Source organism: Nelusetta ayraudi, unplaced genomic scaffold, assembly GCF_046127955.1.
Source record: "Nelusetta ayraudi isolate G7.1 ecotype Tasmania unplaced genomic scaffold, CSIRO-AGI_Nayr_v1 ptg000135l, whole genome shotgun sequence".
Lineage (NCBI taxonomy): Eukaryota > Metazoa > Chordata > Actinopteri > Tetraodontiformes > Monacanthidae > Nelusetta > Nelusetta ayraudi.
In genome coordinates this window covers 20,883,568-20,905,001 of record NW_027466185.1, presented here as the reverse complement: position 1 = coordinate 20,905,001, position 21,434 = coordinate 20,883,568, and the positions used below count along the sequence as shown (strand labels likewise).

Genomic DNA, 21,434 nt, shown 5'->3' with positions numbered 1-21,434 from the left:
CACTAGCCATCGTCCCCGTGCTGCTTCGATAGAATGCACATATACTCAGATTTTTGCCTTGATAACTGAATTTTGTGCAGCTGTTTGTAATCAGCCTCTCCGTGCCCGGATGGTCGATGTCCGTCAGTGTGTGAAGCCACACAGGACTTGTCACTTACTAATTAGCTCAGGGAGGTGAAATGTGGCACTTGGTCTCAGTGGTTGTGAGTTGAATCCTGAGCCGAGGCCTGTCAGGAAAACTGGGGAAGCCGCTCACTATTCGCCTTTGTTCTTTTACTTTGCCAGGAGTGAGCAGTTTACTACCCCATGATGCAACTTCCTCTCACTGAGGGAGTCGTCGCTCCCATGGTGCCTCTTTATACACTTTCAAGAACTCTGCCTCTGCAGAGTGATCATGCATTAACTTGCGATACGGTCGTGAGCGTCATCAACATACAGGCTGCGTTCATTGACTTTGGGTATGGCTCTTCATTGTAGTCAGCTGCTTCTCAGGTCTCAGCATTTCTTGCCTGTGGATAGCAACTCATTCTAGCCAAATCCAACTAATGATAACATTTATACACACACACACACACACAACTCTTACAAGGTCCATTCTGATATGAAAATCCAATGGCCAGACGTCATGCTTTGTGGAATCGAAGGTACGGACGTTATTGGAATCCAGGAGACAAACACTTCATATGAAGCTGCACTTTCCCCTGTTTATTGTACCTTGGTTCTTGTCATCTCCCGGTTCTCTGCTCTGACACTGCGCAATAGAATTGACTCGGCTCGTGTTCCACTTTAATGAGTTCTTGTCGCAAAATTTCCGGTAGCGTCCGAGCTCGACGGCGAGATCACTGATTAAACTGCGACGACCGTATCTGTTGGAAATTCGTGCAGGGGAATAGACAGAAAGCCCTTGTAGGTCAAAGAATAATCTAACCACCAGTCACTGGGGATAAATGACTACGAATAACTCATCGTGAGACATCCTTTAATTTTGGATATATTAAATGTAAAATGTAAAATATTGGATGCTGAAGATTTTTTTTTTTTTTTTTTTAAACTCTTGGCTGTTTTCCTTCTCCACTCATTTCTAACTTCCTTCATGGGCTCTTCACGTCGAACCTAGCAGGCATTATTAATTTGTCGCCCTCTCGCTGGCGTTCCTCTCTCGGCGCACGCAGACCTGTTGTCGGCTGGTATTTTCGGCTCCCGCCACCCAGCAAGAAATTCAAATGGAGCTTTGTCGTGTAAAGTCATATTTAATTCAACCGATCCTGAGTCAGGCAGCTATTTTCTCCCCTTTTCATCCATCACGCGAAAAGCTTACTCACAGATACACGCTTTAACGTCTCGCACTCACCCTCAACAAACCCCTGACGTTGATGAATCGCCTCGCTGGGAATATGCTGAGTAGGCTGCTCAGGCCATGAGGGTACATAATAAACCTTGACTTCCACATCCGGCTGCCTTCCTTTCTCGGTATGGGGCAGAATGGGGGGGGGGGGGGGGGGGGTAAAGTGACTGGGTCGTGAATAAAGTAGCACCAGACCTGCACTGAGGGCAAAAACATTTTTGACTTTGAATGTTGAGAATGTATGGAAGGCAAAAGAAGAAGACGTCCTTGTTTTTATCCAGACAAAGCAGAACTGGTGTTTGCTATATGAAAAAAAAAACTTTTTTTGGGGGGGCGGGGGGGGACTAATGAGCAGAATGCAGTGACATGTTCTATACCTTAACATAACTGAATGTGTAACAATCAGGACAGTTGACTCCTTGTTGCATTTTGTGCGGCTTTGATAGACATTAGCCACTTAGCATTCACTTCTCAAAATATCGAAAGTATCTCCAAGTCTTTGAATTGGCCTTTATTCATCATTGTTTTCCTTTTCAACTCGCAGCTCCAACTGCAGGTTAAGTAAAGAGAGAAAACCGATGGATGGTTGGATATTTTCCTCTGTTGCCAGCTGGGATAAAAGTGTTCCCTCTATTGAACCCAGGGAAGTTCCCAGTTACGAGTAGCAAGGAGGGAATGTATTGTTCGCCACAGTATTTTTTTTTTTGAGAAGTCCCCTGAAGCCCTGCGCCGTCAACACGTGCAGCTACATTGAGAAGTAATTTATGAATCAGCTAAAAGGTTTGGCCGCTTGATCATTACCTTCCTCAGTAGATCAACGTTCACCTTAGATCCCAGGAAAGGGTATTTCAGTATTTACGACAACGATTGACAGTCGTGATTGCCTATCTATCGAATGACTTTTTAAGACATACATGCCCCCTTGTACATTAATAAAACTATGGCTGTCGCGGACAAAGTAAACTCAGTTCAAGCGTGCCCTAAAGACAAGCGTGATTCATTTAAAGTAGTGCCCCTGAATGCGTATGTTTGTGTCCAATTGAATCAACTTCATTTGATGCTCTCGTGGAGCCGCAAAGACGAGAGCAAGTTAGCGGCTCTCCAGAGCTCGCTAACCCTCTTTTCGCAAAGCAAAAGAGGTGATAACAGGAAATGCAGGTTTCGTCTGGGCGACCCAAACTCACACAGACACAAAATCACTGCTGCATCTATGGATGTGGTTGTCCAAAATTCTAGAGAAACTCAATTGTTTGTTTGAGTTTAAAATTCTGTTGTTTCTAACCCTGAAGTGAGTTAGCTTTCTACGTGTGTGCCTGCCAGTAACACCAGTACGTATAGATGCAATTATAAGGAAGCATCACAGTGAAGCAGAACTGTTGTATCAGGTTTCATCCTTGAGGTTACGGCGGAGCAGACGCTCCCACCGGCTGCCGCTAATGCGGATTTGGAAATAAATGAGGCCATAAAATAAATGCTTATGCAGAGTGCGAGAGAAAAAGAAAGTTAAAGGTCACCCCTCAATTGTATTCATTCCCACATTAGCTGCAGTCATTCACCTCCCGCACTGCATTTTTCCCATAAATGATATTCCTGCGTCAGGAGGCCAAGCGCACCGGCAACCAGTAATCATTACGGGACTGAATAAATTAGGTAAATGCGCTACATGGCGAGCGCTCCTTTGGCCCCGTTCATTGACTTCCTCTTAAATGTCATTCAGCTTTGAACATAAAAATGTGCTCAGTAAGTTTCAACCAGGACTGCGGAGAGTGGAGCCGCTCTCCGACCAAGGTTGCGCCTGGTCAATATTCCTTTATCCATCCATATTCTACATTAAACCTGCATCGATCGATATCGCTATCATAATAATCGGGCGTAATGGACAAGACGTCATCCGACCACATTCACTTAGCTCTGTTTTTTTTCTTTTTTTCCTTTATAGCATCTTCGGCTAATTGTTTTGGTTTTATGCATCGGCTGATGCACCACTCACGCTGCTTATTACAGGGTAGAGCGGAAAGCCAAGAAGCATCCAGAGTCCTGTGATGTTGCTTCAGTGTTGCTGCTTGTTGAAGTGGCAGATTAAAAAAAAAACAGAAGCATTCCTTTTCAACCAGACAAAAGTGGATAAATAGTTATCTTGGAGTGTCTCGGGGATCGTTTTCTTGTTTCTTAGATTTATCTCACTCCTTGATCCATTGTAAACAGCCCATTGAGGCTAAACCTGAAGGTGATTGGGTGAAACTTCTGTGCGTCACACTGAATCGGACCAAGTTTGGGCGCGAGAGGTCGATGTTAGCTGTGTGTTACGATCACCTCATCACATGATGGCCAGCTGCTATGTGTCATGGCATTTAACCAAAGTCTCGCAAGTCACAGCACAGTGAAGTTTTTAGGGCAAAACAAATCGGTTACTGCAGAAAGAAATCTCTTTTCAGCCTGTTGTCACTTCCCGTTTTCTTCGTCACCTTTGCCAGGGGACCTTTCGCACAGCTGGAAGCAGTTGCTCCCCGACTTTGGAGGAGGTCGAGTGGTGACGGAAATCCCGCTTTGCATGGGGGGGTCGGGAGAGATGGGTGAGCACGATTTCACGGTTAAAATGCACCGTTGGCAGCAGCCGGCCTTACCTTCAAAACAACCAAATGAGTGTTGTCCTAGTTTTTGGACAGCTTGAAGGGTTCGCGGCCGGCCACAAGTCAACCGCATAAAGAATGGTGTTTGTTTTCTTTTTTTAGGACTGCCCCCTATTTCACTTTGTAGGTCTATAGCTGCGGACCGAAGCTGCGCTAGCTGCTGCTGCCACTGCTGCTGCTCTCCCAGGAGCTTTAAAAAATGCAAACAGAGCCGTCGGCTGACGTTTTGACAACGACTAAAGCAGATTCATCGTCCTTTTTAAAAGTTTTAAACACATGCGCACGGCGAGCCGATGGGACTTCATATCCTAAAAAAAAAAAAAAAATACAAGCTCCATCCACCCCATTAGGAAAGCTCTCCCTCCATACAGTCGCTGACTATTTTAATTCATCGCTGAATATTTATCAGCTCAGTAGAGCCAGCGCAGACATGGGCAAACTACGGGCCGGGTGCCACATGCGGCCCCAGTAAGATTTTTTAAACTGGCCTGCTGAATTTGAAGAAATTGTATTAATAGTAAGTAAGTATTAAAATAGCTGCATTTCATCCATTTTTCAGTGTTTTAAGAGTCATTTCAATAAAGAATGAAAAAAAATCAAAGACATATTTTGTCGTAATACTTGTCCATTTTCAATTGACATTGAAGCACGTGTTTTCTACATATCCCATGATATATTGTTTTCTCCGATGAGGTGGGTCACCAAACCACTCCATCCATCTGCTCCTGCTCCGGCCCCCTCTGTCAAATTTTAGAGTCCATTCGAGCCCACGAACCGAAACGTTTGCCCACCCCTGAGCTGGCGCCTCGCAAAGACGACGACGGTGGGCCGGTGACGGGGATGCGGACTTGAGCAGCGAGCTGTTTATTTGATGAGATTTTTCGAGGAGCTCGAAATCTCAATGCGTGCATAGAGAGTCGGGGTGAGGTGGGGGTGTTAAATAAAAATAAATAATGCGTAGGGCCCTCCCGGAGAGTTCTCTTCGTGCATCCCATCAGACAGGCGGCCCCTTCCCCACCCTCTTTATTGGCCGCCATCAGGTTGACACGCCCCTCGCTGTTACCGCCGCTGCTGCATGATATTGAGGAGGGAGAAGGAAGAACAGAGGGGGAGCAACATCTGCGCCAACCACCGAGCTGGAGTACGGTGACATTTTATTCCCTGCGTGTCACTATCACTTCTCACTCGGACGTAAAAAAATAAAATAAAATAAAAGATTCTAATCTTTGCCAAGCCTGGAGGATGAAATAAACCATCTCCAGCCGCTGCTGATAACGAATCCGTACCCCCTTCCCACCCATCCCCCACCATCACCATCACCATCATCACCAACCGGGTCGGCTGTGACAACGCTGCCATGGTTGTTTACGTTTTGTCCGCACGCGAATTAACATGTGAGCAATCTGATTTTGCAGGGGAAGAGAAAGGAGGATGAATTACAAATTAGATTTGAGGTCATTTTGATTTGATTTGGGGAGGGGGGGGGGGAGTCGGTGGCTGGGGGGTCAGCTTCCAGCCGGAAGATGCCGGCCTCTGGATCAACCAAAAAAAAACAAAAAAAAAACAACAGCAGGTTACATCAGCTCGGTAAACAGAGACAACAAGGCAGGAACTACAGGGGGGATTGACACAAAAACAATTCTATCAGCTTTTACAGCTAATAATTTTGATTGATTGTCATTTGCCACCAGCGCAACCGCAGCAATCAAATAAGAAAAAGGACCAATATCTAAAAATCAACATTTTGCAAGAGCTTAGATTTGACATGCTGAATGCCTGCAGAAAGCAATAAGCACTACCGGTTGCTCATTTATATTTCACAGTTGGAGGCCGATTCGCCAGCTGCTGTACCTGGCCGCCCACGGGCAAGTTACCTCGGATCATGGGTCGGTGTGCAACATTCATAACCCGGTAGGTGTACTTTCTTCTTCTGCCGCAGTAGACGGCCACTTTTTGTAGAACCTTTGGCATGTTTGTGTGCAAACAACGTTGAAGGCCACTGAACAAGGCGGCCGCTGGTCTTGAAAGAATGGTGCGGAACGCATCTTAACCGAGTCGCCGATTGATTAATTTCTCAGGGCAGCCAAGCCCTGAAATTCCCCAACGTTGCTTCAAATCTCTGCGATTTTTGTCTTTTGCAAAATGTGGTGAAGGCTGAACAGGTACCGCCAGCGCAAGGAACCGCTGAGTGAATCGTTCACTGGACGTACTGCTTTCGGTGAACCAACCGCGTTTCTGCGAATAGTTCACCGCCATCATTGAACAAACTGGAGGATATCGAATCGTTGAAAAATAATGCCAAACTGCAGGTCTGTCGGGGGAAAATATTTGTAACCGATTTGTAGCACTAATTAAGATTCGGTTCAGACTGAGTACACCGACTTGTTCCGGTCGCTAGTGGCACCTCAATCCCCTTCTTATTTGAGTCATTTTAACACTCCAGTCGCTTTGAGCCCTAGTGGACATGAACATCGGCTTCTATCGTGTTAAATAACCACTGACACACACTTGTGTTTTTATCTCAGTAGTTGCTCAAAGGCTGACACATGACCTGTCACACATGTAATAGCAGTCTGAAATATTAATAGCCATCAGTAATGTGAAGCAGCCCGTAAAGATGCACATATGCACATGCATGCTCAAAAGATGCACGCCATGCAGAAAGAGACAGACACGCTCTAATCACTTCCAGAGGAACTCCTAACCCCTTTTTTCTGAAGTATCTTATTTTCCAGCACGCAGTCCAGCCATTCAGTTATGTTTTTGTATGTGCAGTCTTGCCACTGATCTGCAGATTTATGGAGTAAGTCAAAGTTCTAAATATCTCAAATATTTCTCTGTCAGACAGTTTAGAGTCTAGATCTGGAGTCGAAGAGTTCGCCGGCTGCTGCAGCTGCGGCTCCTTCCTCCAGCCGCAGGCCACGTCTAGTAAATGCAACGTGGGCTGGCGATGTCGGAGGAGGTCAGTCTTGTCCTATGGCGAGGTCGGGCTCAGCTAAATGCTGTCACCCTCCCTCAGCCTACGACCACCGCTGCCGTCACCACCTACCCGTAAGACAGCAAAGAGGCAGAAGTAACACAGTGAAGATCAGTCTGTAAATAAAATAAAACATCCATCCATCCATCATAATCTAAGCGTCTGGAATCCCAGACATGCCTCTTCTTCAGTCAGTGTTGATGAGCAACAGTGTTTTAGTTTTTGTGTGCGTGTGTGTTTTATTTAACGTGGGAAGGTTTTAAAACCCTCCTCTTTTTCTTCTTCGTCACATGTTGGTCTATCATGAGCAGAACAGCAGAGTGTTCGCTACATCATCATCAGTAGATTTTTAATGGCAACATGCAAATTGCTTTTTCTGTAACACCTCTCATCTAGCAGTAAACATCACAGGAAAGAAAAATAGTGGTCCTTTATTTATTTATTTATTTATTTATTAATATTAATTTTACGATTTTATTTCTTTCAGATCAGCATGTACTTTACGTCATCAGCATATCTGGAGATTTTCTTCTTTTTTTTTTTTTACAATTACTATACAGATTACAATAATCAGCTCTATTACAAAGTCAGGCAGCCATGGTACTGCATGGTCAGTCGCTGTCTTATGAAAATAAAGTGCATCTTGGGGCTCCACTAGAGTCTGGGTGACAAAAGAAATTCTGAAAATTGGGGCAATATTGGACCTTCAATTAGTTGTTAAAACTCAGAAGTTGTCCATTGTCAAAAAAAAGCCTGCCATAAGAAAGGATTTCCACCCCTGTCCTGCCATTACATTTGATGTTACTGCTCTTCCTACATCAGCAGAACAATCTGCGCTGTCTGCTAATAGAAAAGGGGCATTAAAGCAGCTTCGTTCTCACCAGGCTAATAGACCAAGGATGACTAAATCAACCTTCATTTCACCAAAAACAACTTGCTGCCGGTGCGTTCAGGAGTCACAAAGGGCCGTTTGGAGAAAACCAATAATCCCTGCAGACATCAGGGCCATCAGGACTTGGCAATGTAAGCACGACTCGCATTGCCAGGGTAATAATAGCCCGGTAAAGTCCGTTTTCACGGCACCGTAGAGCCACCCCCAGATTAATTAGCCTCGGCCTGCGCGCATCTCCGTCCGAGATATGAGCCAGCCAACGAGGGTTCCACTGAAGCCTGGAGCTGCTGGCTTTATGAAGACCGTAAATCAAAGTGGCACAGATCGGCTAGATTTTTTTCTTTTCTAACCAAGTCAGAAAGTTTTGTTCTTATTGGGGAATGGCCTGGATGATTAACCCCGGTTACACAGTGTTCTGTGTAGTAGCAGTAAATTCAGCATGAACTTTTCCACCTGGCGTGCAGAGTTCTGCTCAAGGTCGACGTCACCTGATGCTATGTGAAATGATATGTATTGCTTGGTTAGGATTCAGCCAGCTGATCAAATCATCTCAGGTGTTTATATGTGCAACCTGGAAAGTTAACCTCTGGAAGGTTGTGAGGACACAATTATGGAGCAAAATGTTGCTACATTTCGTGCATGCGTTGGACACACTTGCACAGGATAAATGGTCACTCATAAAAGTATGTTGATGAGAAGAAAATTGTTATATTACAAAGTATAGAAATACTATAAAACATTATCAATAATGATAGTTAAAATAAGTCCATGCTGCGACTCATTTACTGCCCCCTTCTGGACTGGAGTGTGGATCACCAGATGTAGAGTAAAATATTAATTATAAAATTCTGTCCATTAAACCCATCTTCTTCAGATAATCACCTACTTGCTAAACAATGAAATAATACTACTACTACTATCACTACTACTACTACTACTACTAATAATAATAATAATAATAATAATAATAATAATAATAAAATTGGCACTTAACACCAAATTATATAGTGGAAACTTGTGACTGGTTTTCTTTTAGATTTGATACTTTTTAAAATTGTTTTTGTAAACTTCTATTCTATACTGGCTTTCAGTCACCCTGTATAACAAATATATGATGTTGACTTCCTGTAAGCTGCAGAGTTGTGACAGTTTTTCCTTTAATAGAGTAGCTTGTGTTGCTGGACTGTTTTTCAGTCCAGTTCCACCTTAAAGTTCCAGTTTAAATCACATCAACATGCCTCTGGATGACAATTGACCACTTTATAAATAAAAGCTGATTGATTGATTAATTCATAAGTACCGGTAGTGGTGGTCTTTGTTTCATGTTAAAGTGTGACAAATGTCTGTCCCTGATTATAGGCAGTGCATGGCCCCCCGACAGAAAAACACGGCTAACCAGCCATGTCATGTATCGCTTGCGCAGATTATCTGCACGTGAAAAAGTTGTAGAATTACAACCTCTCATCCTTCGTTACATTTGGCAGGGGGAGGAGGCTCCATGGGAGGCTCAGCCGAGCTTTGTTTCGCCTCGCAGCTCCAGTGATGTTACATAAAGGGCGCAGAGCCACGCTGAATTCTCCCTGTGCAGTGTGCATGTCATCTGTAAAAGGCTACACTTCCCTTTTTAAGGGGAAGATTCCCAGAAAAATCAACAGGACATAGAAATGGACAAAAATACCCCGGGTATTAGTGAGCGCTGTATTTCTGGACCAACGGAAATTAGCCGAGGTGTTGGATTTTGATTAATATTCACAGTCACTAATGACTCACGAGCAGAGAGCTATTGGCGGATTGAAGTCAGATCGCCTCTGCAAGATGCACACGATGTGGCTGTATGAGGGACCATTCAGCCCTTCACTTTTTTAGTTTAGCGTGTCCATTGTAAATGGAATCGCTTAAAAAAAAAAAGTGTAATAACTTGAAAAATGGAACTTGCCTTGCCAAAGTTTACCTTATACCTCACAACCATCACTCACCATCACACATGACAACTGACATTATAAGGTGTGTTGCTATAATCAAAATCAGAATATGTGATTTGTTCATCCATTTTAATTAACACAAGTGTAATTACTACATGGATTCCACCTAGACTCTAGTTTACTCGACTGTAGTTTCTTCGCCTACGAGTAATTTCTCAGCTCAAATCAACCACAGCATACAATATGTCTGTGTGATTCAAATGCTACAAATCATGGCAAAACTCTACTTTATAAAAACTGAGATATTGTATACGTGGAACGAAAACTGTGGCTGTCACAGTTCTTTCATTTATGACGTTTTTCTTTTTTGGTGACACAAAAACCCATTGAAGTCACAGTCATGTGTGGCTTAATGGTGTGTTGTTTTTATTTATTTTACAGGTCATCATTATATTACAACGTTATTTATTTAATTTCCTTCAGAATGCCTTCATAAATATCATCAATTTCTTCTGACACTTTCATGTGATCCAACCATCTACTAGCTGTCAAATTTAAAAGTGCTGTCTCTCTCTCTTTCTGTCATCTAGCGTCAACCAGAAGAAAGCGTCTCATCTGCACTACTGCTCAAGACTCCTCCACCCCCTCTCCACCGAATCAAGATGCGGAGATGAAGCCGAGTCACCATCATCTGGTTCTCCACTGCTGTCCTTGACAAGTGAGACTCCAATTCTTCGTCCCCATCCAGGATTCATTGAGCTCATGCTTCCAAACTCATGGACTAACTGTGAACTTGAACTGTGTGGATGACAGCAATTGCATTCAATTTATTTATGCTATGCTGATGGTAGTTTATTTGCCGTGAGTTTATGCGTTACCTATTGCAGGTCTAATCGTCCTAGAGAGAATCTTTGGTCTCTTCTGTTGTTCTCTCTGCTTAAGGTTTTAGTTTTTCTTCACTCGGTTTGAGGATCAAATGTTCAAGGGAGTTTCATCGATTCAGGATGTGAAACCTTCATCTTTCAACAAAGTGACCGACCTGCGGGCATGAACGGCTGAACCTTCTGTTTTTAAGTGTAAACTTAACTTCTTCTGGGTTTTTTTTAAGTCTCTGAATGTGTTTGTATTTTTAGTGCAGTCCTTTTCTTTCTTGTCGTCTCCTGTGATGTGAGCCAAAAAAAAAAAAAAAAAAAATCCACCCTGGTAGACAAAAAAGATTTGCTCTATTCTATTCTGTTCTGTTCAGACTTAACTGGTAACTTTTTACAAATAGAAAACAATCAACTTGATTAATTACCCTCCACCCCCCACCAGTTTGTAGTAGGTAGACTAGGTAGTCTTTGAACCCACCCCACACTGTGAAATGACCCTCTGTGAATTGCTGACAGCCTCCGTGCTATGGCGTTCATTTGAAGTTGATGGACCGATATTCCTCCACCAGTCCAACAAAAATCAAAGAGGACAGCAGCATACAGTTTTCAGAAAGGACTTTCCTGGCCCAGATATCAGCTCTACATTTCTAAATGCATGTTTTATTAAAAGTGTGTCATTAATTATCTGGAACCTAATAAAAAAACTAGTTTCATTTGTGATCTTACTGACCCTTTTTAATTGGGCTCCAGTTTGTCTTTCCTCGCTTAAGCTCAGCATGGGGGGGGGGAGAGAGCGAGAAACCGTAATTCCCAACATGTCCTGAGGCGGCGAGATCACAAGTCCGACTTGATTTATCACGTGTCGTTATGCAGCGCTGAGCTAACGCTGCTATCTATCTTGGTGCCTTAACACCAGTGATGATTGATTATCACGCCCCCGAACCTTGCGTATGAACGTTGCAGGAAAGCCATTTTAAAGGGTTTGAAGGATTACACGGGCTGGAAACATATGTATCACCGTGGATATGCGCAGTAATGGAACGAGTCGGTCCTGATGCCACAGCAAATCACCTCGTGCTGTTCAATCCAACAAGACTCCCCGTCTGCTCCCTGTAACTAGGAATAACATTAAGTGATTTTAATGTATACGTCAAGCACAAATTGGCCTTGGCATATGCATTGATTCAAGAATATAAGAAATAAGCAGTGGCGGGCCGTGCATTTCAAGTCATCACATGACGTCACATGTGAGTTAGGCAGATTTCATAGAACCTGAATCATATTTCAGCTCCAAGCGAGCTGAAATATGATTGGATAAAAACTCTACCGTAATATACAACAATGGAAGCAACGCAACCAAGTGGCTATCATATGATGTGAAAAGAACAGACTATGGAGAATAACTTTATTATCATATTTACGGGAAAACAAACTTTTCTAAGAACGTTTCGGTCAGCAGAGAAGGCCCAGCTGCCCCTGACGACCCGCTACTGGAAATAAGTCACATGTGTTTTTTGCAAACAAGATAAGCAAGATGGAAAGTTTTCAGGATTCTTGAGGTTTCTGTTCATCAGGCCCAAGAGCCCATGGGTAATGGGTGAAAAAAAATGGCCAATTGAATCTTGAATGATGATAATGATGATGATGATGATGATGATGATGATGAGGAGGATAATGATGATGACTGGACGATGCCAGATACCAATACCAGATGGGAAACAAGGTAGATGCAGATGTGACATGGCGGTCCTGTCACTATGCCTCCAATAGATCATGCACCCTGGCTACTTGGCCAAAGGGATATACCTTTGGCCGAATGGTTAAGCGCGCATGGCTATTACCCGGGAGTCTGGGGTTCGAAGCCCGCCCGGGCCCTCAGCGCCTTGCCACACAGAGAAAAGACCATCTCTAAAAGAGATGGAGTTCTTCATTCCTTAAATTTGCTCAAGAAAACTTAGCGAGTTGACTGTCCTATGATACTCATGAAAGAGGTTGAACTTACTCAAACTATGTACAAGTAGCTGACGTCCTTTACAACACTGGCCATCTTTGATGCAAATTTGCCAAAAACATCTAGCAACAAGCTACAGTAGTTAGTCCTAGTTTCATATATACTATTGTCAGTACAGTCGTGCCCCCGTTCGTTCAGATAGGGCTCAGGGCCTCCTTGGGCACTTCAAGTCCCCTAGACGGCTTGGTTCCCAAGTGGCAAGACTTGCCTCGAAGGACTTTGATAGAAGTGCAAAGCTGCAAATCTGCAACGGTTGACATCTGCTGCACGTCAAGCCCCTGTGGCAAGCTCAGCTGTGCATAACTCAAACTGAACTCTTGCCCGAGCCAGTCAAGAGAGGGAGGAAAAAAAAACATTTAAAATTGTTGTTTGCTCTTTCACTGAGGAAGTTGTGCCATTGAATAGATGTATTTGAAGCATTACTGCAGCACGTGCCATTGTTTTCCAGCTTGCAGTAGCCTCCTGGTTTTGCCACAATTACACATTGATCAAAGCTACTGTCTCCTGAGGAACCCCGATTGGTCCCGTCTTGTTCGCCCCATCCAAACACATATCGGTTCACATTTCAAGTGAGAAAATTGAGACTCAAAGTCATTCAATCAAATCAGGCAATCAATCTGTGATTTTATATCCTCACAAATGTTTCCTTCCTCCTCAATCTCCGTTCCCTGTGCCTTCCGCTGCCCTACGTGCCGTCCTCTGAACAGCTGCTAGGTGTCTGAGCTGAGCTGATGAAACGCGTGAAGGGTCTGGACAGCCTTTTGATCTGAGCCTTGTTTTTATTCTTCACCTTACGTCTCCCCCCGAGACACAGCAGCATGATTCAAGACACAGAAATGCACCATTAAAAAGCACAACACTCGACCACAGCGTTGACAACACATTGTTAAAACTGAGCAACAGTCCAGCCATTTCCACCCGTTTTGTTTTACGTGCGTTATTTATCAGAAACGTGGAAAAGTTTGGCAGAGGACAAAAAAATAGTGCAGTGCTTGCAAAAGTTGTTCAAATAGTCATCATTCATTTTTTACAATGAAGTTGTATCGTGACACCCAGCAAACAGAGCACAGTAGGTCTGGACTGCACTTTGTTATCGGTCCTCAATTATTCTTTTACAGGAATCCATGTCTCAATGTGTGACTCACTTTAAAGTTTCACTTACTTGCGACTGGACGGGAAGCAGAACGTCCAATTTAATCTCCATGGAAAGCAAAGGCGGCGCCAGCATTTCACAAATGAATGCACTAAGTGAAAAAAAAAAACCTCTCTTGCATCGAAGACCTTGACGAACAAAAAGCCATAGAAAATGGATAGCCAGGCATACTAACCGCAGATTCAATTCAACTCTTTTTCGAAATGGATCGTCATAATGCCACACATGTCACACTGTGCTGTGGTCTGGGGAAATGTGTTTGAAACAAATCCAAATAATCAAAATGCAGGAAAGAGTTGTGTTGCAGCCTCAGCTGCCGTGGGTTTGTGTTTTTGCCTGTCACTCCTCCCCCCTTTGCTGTGCCCTCCTACTCCACCTGCATCCAATCTTCAGAATTAGATGGGACAGGTGGTAAAAGGAGGTCACAGCAGATGTGTGAAGCAGCACTCAGTGCGGATGGAACTGAAGTGTTTCTTGTAGTACCGGATTGTGTGTTGTAGTACCAAACAGCGTGTTTAGTTCCTCACCTGGTTTTTGTATTGCAAGTTTATTGTTGTGTTTGACAACCCGCTGAAATTGTGTGGTGACTTTATGGAAAGCCTTTAAATGTAAAATAATTAAAGAGTGTGAATTTATACAATCGTTACATATAATTCAGAAGCTATTTTGTAGAGGGCATACAAAAGTAAGCCATGGCCTCAGCCTTTTATCAGTCATAGTACAGTAGTATTGTACATTTCGTGTGAGAATTGGATTGTGTGATAATAAATTTAGAGCTTTATTTTTTTCTTTCCTGATAGTTTGATTTTCTCACAAATGTGCATGCTTGCTGTTGTTTGCTTGACAGAAATGTGATCCTATCATCATCATCATAGTTCAACATTTTTTGTTGAACTATGTTGTCAATTGTTCACAAATTGCCAGAACCCCTGTAGTCTGTATGAGTGGGCACATTCCCTTTAATTATCAGTGCCTTGTGTTGTTTTAAGATCCAAGGGGTGAAATTGTGAGAGCTGCTCAGTGAACACAGTGGATGTGAACGGTGCAGGTCACCAGGCTATGAAATAATAACCTCTAATTATGTTGCCAAATAGTTTCTCGAGTGAGCCAGTGGGTGGAGTCACACAGTGACACTTAAGTTGTTGAATCGGATCTTGACAGCCAGTTCAGACAGTTAGTTACGGCTCTGTTGGTGCGAGGGGCAACACTTGACACATGTCAGAGCCCCACAGCGAGCTGCGATGCACTCTGGTGGGGTGAGACAAAGCCAACGGCAACTTTTCCACTGAGAAAAGCCGTCAGCACCACTTTTTGATCTCTTCATGCAGAGATTAAACAGCTGCTGTTGCAACATCCACAGTAATCTTTTAGCACTATTTGAATGCTCCCACTAACTTCTTGTTCCTCTTTGTCTTCTTCGGTGTGGTTTTTTTTATTTTATTTTTATTTTTGTTATTTGCTGCAACACTTCTCTCCTCTTGCTGTTTCTCAGTGTGCACTATTGGTTACCCAGTACCTACACTGGCTAGAAAAGCACCAGATGAGAGCCTTTTATTATGGATAAAGTGTGTTGCTGCATTTTAGACGCTAAATTAGTCCAGCTATACACTGCCCTCATACTTGCATGTTTTGAGATAGATAAACGCTAAAACATCAGTCCAAATAGCCATCCAACCAGTGAAAAAAAGCAAAGATAAATTCAATGAAAAAATTTAAAATAAAAACATTCCTGTCGGAGGGAAAGAATACAGAAAACACAATGAACCAATCCAGACAACCACTGGCTTCTAATCGAATAATGTATTGCTTTCTAAGATTTCTGTCTGTGATTGATGTGTGCTATGAATCATTGTTACTGTTTTATTTTATTATTTGTTTTTTCACCTTCAAGTTGCATTTCGCAACACCACAATGTAAGAAAACCTTTTATATGGCCTTATATATGTGAGGAGAACACGGCCAGTTCACAGAGCAGAGGCAGAGAAAGCAGCAGGGGGAAAGCTGAACCAACGCACTAATGCTTTTCCAATAACTGACATGGTAAGTGAGGGTACTCAGGTTTGAAAAGAAATGCAAAGATTCACGGAACTCAGCCTCAAGGATTCTCAGAATAGAGAAGAATACCAACTAATACGAAATACCAGAGTAGTCAGTAATGGGAAAAGAAGCCTTCAGAAGATGTTTCCAGCAATAGTGAGAAGCCCTTAGAGAGCTGTCCATTCATCAGTGAATAACAAGTAGCACAACTCATCAGCCTTGGAGCATTTGAGGGGGTTGCTTGGACAAACCTTTGCCACTTCAGAGCTGAGCACTTTTGAAGACAACATTGGTGAGCTGTACACCACTGCCTCATGGTTACCAATGCAATTTGGTGCTTTTCTTAAAAATGTTATTCATACCCAATCCAGCAAAGTGGAAAGAGAACTCAAGCTAACTGCTGCAGGGTGCTGGAGCCAATCCCAGCTGTCTGCAGGTGCACTAAATGCTACGACGGTGTGTTGCTTTGTTATTCTTAAAATTTACGTTTTTTTTTTGTTTTGTTTTTTTAACCAGTTTATAACGGTATGAATGTAGCGCTCCATCCCCTATTAACAGCCAGTCATTTTTTGTTTTTTTTGCAACCAACTTTGGCGGTCCCTGCTGGCCAAACAACAGAATGCAATCTTTTTGGCACTACCGCATTGCCCTCTTTTTTGGTATCTTTTCATGCAGCCCATGGTTCTATCTCATCAGCTATCAGCTTAATGAGACGTTCACAGAGAAATGCAGGCGGAATGCTGATCTCGCCTCCGAGTTGAGATCAGCATCAGTTATTGAGATGTGGCTTTGTGGCTTATCAATCGCACCCATGACGCACCACCATCAACACCTGGGAGGTGAAATAAGAAGAGGTATGGGGGGGAGATATGAGCATGCGGGCCGGGACCAGGGGGAGCCGCTGTCACTCACTGATGAGGACTTTATATGTGTCATTCCTAGAGGACCGAGTGATGAAACCAGCCAAGAAGATGAGCAACACCTGCGTTTTCTGCGCCTCACTGGGTAAATGATGTTTTGTCATTATTATTATTATTATCATGAAGTCGTATGTTGTAGCGTTCTGAAACCTCAAACCTCAGGTTATTTCATTCACTATCTGTAGAGCGGTTGTATTTGTTTTTATTAAAAACAAATCTTTTGGATCTGGTCAAGAGTCCAAGGCGAGTCCTTGAAAAATTGGAAGACAATGAAGACAAACAAAACACAAAGAAGTGGAACTTCTGTTGAGACTAAAAAGGCCAAAACCCTTCAGACTGGAGTTTGTTAAGATGGATCTGCGAGAGACTGCATTGACTTCATCCAAATGTAGTTATATCAGTTCATAAGTGATAGATACTTCTGTGTAACACATTTCACCTGGAGGGTCACCCGGTGGTCCACTCGCTGCGGTCACTAGAACAGGTGGTAGATTTTAACCGTGGACGAGGACGCCGGGAGAAAACATGAAAAGAGTTCCTCTCTTGGAGCGGAATCCAATAAATGGGCGTGACCGTGGCAACCAAACGTTTTGTTTGCACAACACATCATTATGTAGTAAATGTAGCCTCCATAATGTAATGATGGTAGAATATGGCACCATCTGGCCCTGGAGCGAATGCCTTGCTTAGACCACGCGTTGTTGTCTCCAAAAAGCGCAAAATGTCTCGGGAAGATGGCTCAACGGCGACGTTTCTGAGGAAAGCAACAACCCGGCCGTCTTTGTGACAGCGACGGCAACTGATTGGAATGCAGTGGGTGTGGACGATGGATCCATGGTTATTCCTGTCAATAACCGCAGACCCTGTTAAGCTTTTCCTCAACCACATCAAAAACGCATTTCCGCGCAATGAAATTCTCACTTTGCTATATCCACAGCGAATGCCAGGTGACAAAATGCAAAAACAGAATGTGTGAAAAATGTGAGAAAATACTATACAATAAAGGCCAAAACAAGTAGAAATATAACAAGGGTCCGAGGGTAGAAGGGTGTTCTATTGAGGCACATTGTATTTGCGAACCTCGACTATAGAAGTACACTTTGATTTTGGTCAACAACAGTGATCAGGGTTGGACCAGCACTTTGGACAGAATACTCGAAGAAGTTGAATGATTTCAAAAAATAATTTTTGACAGGTCAAGTCAGCTCACTTGGTGAGTTTGACCTGAGTGACATGTCCTCACTAAAACACCCCAAACCAATCAAACTCAGCGCCATTTAACTCTCCATAATCACATGAAAAGATGAAAATATAATTGCGTCGTGTCATCGGTAATAAATGGCAGATTCCTCTCACGTACAATTTGCTTAGTTTCTGTTTATTAACTCAATCTCATTTTGAGTCCAGTTTTCCGGCCACCACAATACAAATCAGGGTTAAACTTTATGCATTATTGTGCTAAAGACACTTTACGGAAGTGCTTCTCTGCTTTTTTTTTTATTTTTTTAATTTCCTCGACTAAGTGCTAATTACTGTTTCTTGTCGACCCTGATGTCAAAGCATTCGCTCTCAGCCCGCTCTGCAAAAGACTCGTCTCCTCGGCCTCATCAGCAGGCGGACCAAAACCCTGTTGACTTTCTGGGACTGGACAAATGTCACTCTCGGATTAGATCAAACCAGCTGGTTCTGATCTAAAGCAGCTGGGAAATCGACACTTATTTACATTTAGACATGTGGTTCCAAATCACAATGGGCCAGGCAAGGCAGCGGGGGAAGGGAATAGAAAATCCCCCACAGAGGGAAAATCCGCCTCCGTCTCCATCACGGCACAGACGGCCTCGCATTTATGGCTGTTTGCTTTGCTTTTAAGACGGCAGGTTTCGGGAGGGAACAACCGCATCAGCGCCGCTGTACTTGAGCTTGTCTGACATTTATGGCCCCTTCCATCCCTTTTATCCATCCCCTTCTCTGTTCTGCACTTGATGGTGAATTATTTACATGGAATAAGAACAATGCGAAATGTATCTTTTGATTTTGTTGAAGTTGCAACTGATTTTGAGGTTCCAGTGGTATACATTTTTTTTCTCACATTTTTAGAATGTTTTAGCAACTTTTTTTTTTGTGTAATTTCCACTTTTACACCTTTATTTCCACAGAAATGTGATAAAAACAAAACAAAACAGGAAGGACAGGCCATGCATTTCAGCTGTGAGCTAAAAACAGATATTTTTCAGATGGCTGTCAACAGAGGGCTGAATATGGTAGTGTGGCAACAGTGGAGTCCAATGTGGGAAAACAAAATGCTAAATCCATTTGCATGTATTCTATTTTTTGGCACAAAAATACACTACGCTGCATCCCTTTCTTCCTGCATTTTGAGATCGCAAACTGACGAGTGGCGCTTCCTGTTCTCACCGGTAATGACGCCCCTTTGTCTATGTGAATCAACGACGGGGGGGGATGACAAAAAATAAAGAGCTTCCTCCTCATATGCAAGACATTTGCTTTAAGATGCATCAACCCGAGCGGGAAGATAGGATGAGGCCTAATGGTGCTGGTTCGCTTCTCGTGACACAAAGCCCATTAAGTGGCTGTTGCTTCCTAGCGGGAGCCTTATAGTGTCATACACGCTATAGCTCTGATGTGTAAAACCAGAGATGCAACAGAAGGCGCTAATAGCTTCATCTGGAAATATGATTTAGCCAAGAACGTCGGTTCTGAAATTGGATGCACGCGATTCTCTTTGGGAGCTCCCGCCTCGAAGAAAGACAAGAAAAACACCAAACGCAGTCGCATTACTTAGAAGAATCATATTTTTTTTTTTAATGAATCCTTCCTTCTTATTGTCTTTTTTTTTTTTTTTTTTAAAGTCCAGTAGGAAACAAGACTGTACAAACACAAAACAAGTCTTTTGTTTGAGTGAAACGCAGGTTAAAAATGTCCACCGAAGAAAAAAAAAAGAGAATGTGCTGAGCGTCTGCTAGGATGACGCTGATGCGTTTGACGGCTGGAGCAGTGAGGGCGAATCATCGACTGGGCAGTAATTCGGACAACCGCAATTAAACTTCGACACTTGCTTCACTCTGCACTTTTCAGACCTCTTGAGCGAGACGTGAGCAGACTCGGGATATGAATAAGACAGACGGTTAAAATTAACTCGCTGAATCTGAATATTAAGTCACTGAATCTACTATACTGCCTGCCTTCACGCTGAAACATTTCCAAACATCAAGTAATGATGTATTATTCATTATTATTATTATTATTTTTTTTTTTTAGATCACAAATACTTAAAGTGGCTGTATGCAAAACCACTTTACCAGCTGTAAACCAGTTTGTAGAAAGCAATGATGTAATCAGATTTGAACTGACCATGGTTTCATGATGCCATGTGACATATTAGTATAGTAAATACTAGGGATGCACCAATACCACTTTTTTACGAGTACAACATGTTTTTCTAGAACAAAAGTTTCAATGCAGTTCAAACACAAATTTAACAAAATTGTCATAATACATGAATATGAATCAGTGTCTTGGTACCGGCACGTTTTACGAGTACGAGTAGAGTCCTCAACTCCGGTGTTGGTGCATTCCTCGTAAATACATCATGTTGCCAGCGAGAATTCCTTTCTTCCATATCGTTTACCTGTCAATTAATAATTGAGGCTATTTATTTTTATTTATAGAGCAATGCTGTTTGTTCTGTCCTGACAGCATTGGGAGGAAGAGGAAATTGCTCCTAAGGTAACTGACTAACTGTGCATTAAAATAATCAGTAAGACCAAGTTTTTCCTTTAATCTAATAATGATTCTAAGGTGGTATTGTACTATTTTCAAATAGGCCGAAGTTCTATGCTGTGTGATGTTTGAGATCATGCGAACCAGGATGGGTGAAACATCCAAAAACACGATAAATTCTGAATGTCAACAGTATCACATGTTAGGCCTCAACAGTTGGGCCGTGTAAGATCTTTGTACAAGACTAATACAACTGAAGTGAATGTATTGTTTTAAGAATTACCAACTATTTCCTTGTTATGATGGACAATCTCCATTTGCAACTACTTTCTATTTTAATTTTCATGTTTTAGCTACACAAGCTGTTCATTTTTGAAAAGGAAACGTTTGGTAACCGACAGAGTGGCTCGACATGCTGGATAGAATGCTTCACATATTCTCAAGATACATTTCCCACATCCATCTGGGGAACATCCAACCGACACTTGGGAGATGACAGTTCTGCCAATACTAATCTTCTATGGCAACGGTGCAACACTTTGTCTCGCCAACGTGTCCCCCAGAAGTAAACAGCCACAGCGAGACCGTCGACTGGAATTTTCTGGATTGGAGCTTTCAAAGATGGAACATGGATCTGCCAGATATGCTATAAATCCAGCTGCCGCTACGAGATTAGATGAGCACAAGTTATGTCACAAAGATAAATCCAGTAGCAATCGCTGGAAATGTGAGCACCTGTATTAGATAGATAGAACAAACATCATGTCACCAGTCCAGAGTTTCCCAACACTTGCATGGACTCATCAACTCTTCGGCCAGTCAATAATCACAAGTTATAATTTGGCATGAAACAGCAACACGCATTGAGACGCACATAAAGATGAGGACTGATTCGATTTAGTTACTACTTAACTCAAAGTCAGGAAATGCAGAG

General features: G+C 42.8%; 1 long non-coding RNA gene across 1 annotated transcript; it reads left to right on the top strand.

The window, feature by feature from the left end:
• The first annotated feature begins 5,755 nt into the window (after positions 1-5,755).
• LOC142877019 (uncharacterized) lies at positions 5,756-10,995 on the top strand. Its single transcript, XR_012923770.1, has 2 exons — positions 5,756-5,886; positions 10,357-10,995. It is a non-coding gene; the product is annotated as an uncharacterized LOC142877019 (long non-coding RNA).
• The last annotated feature ends 10,439 nt before the right edge of the window (positions 10,996-21,434 follow it).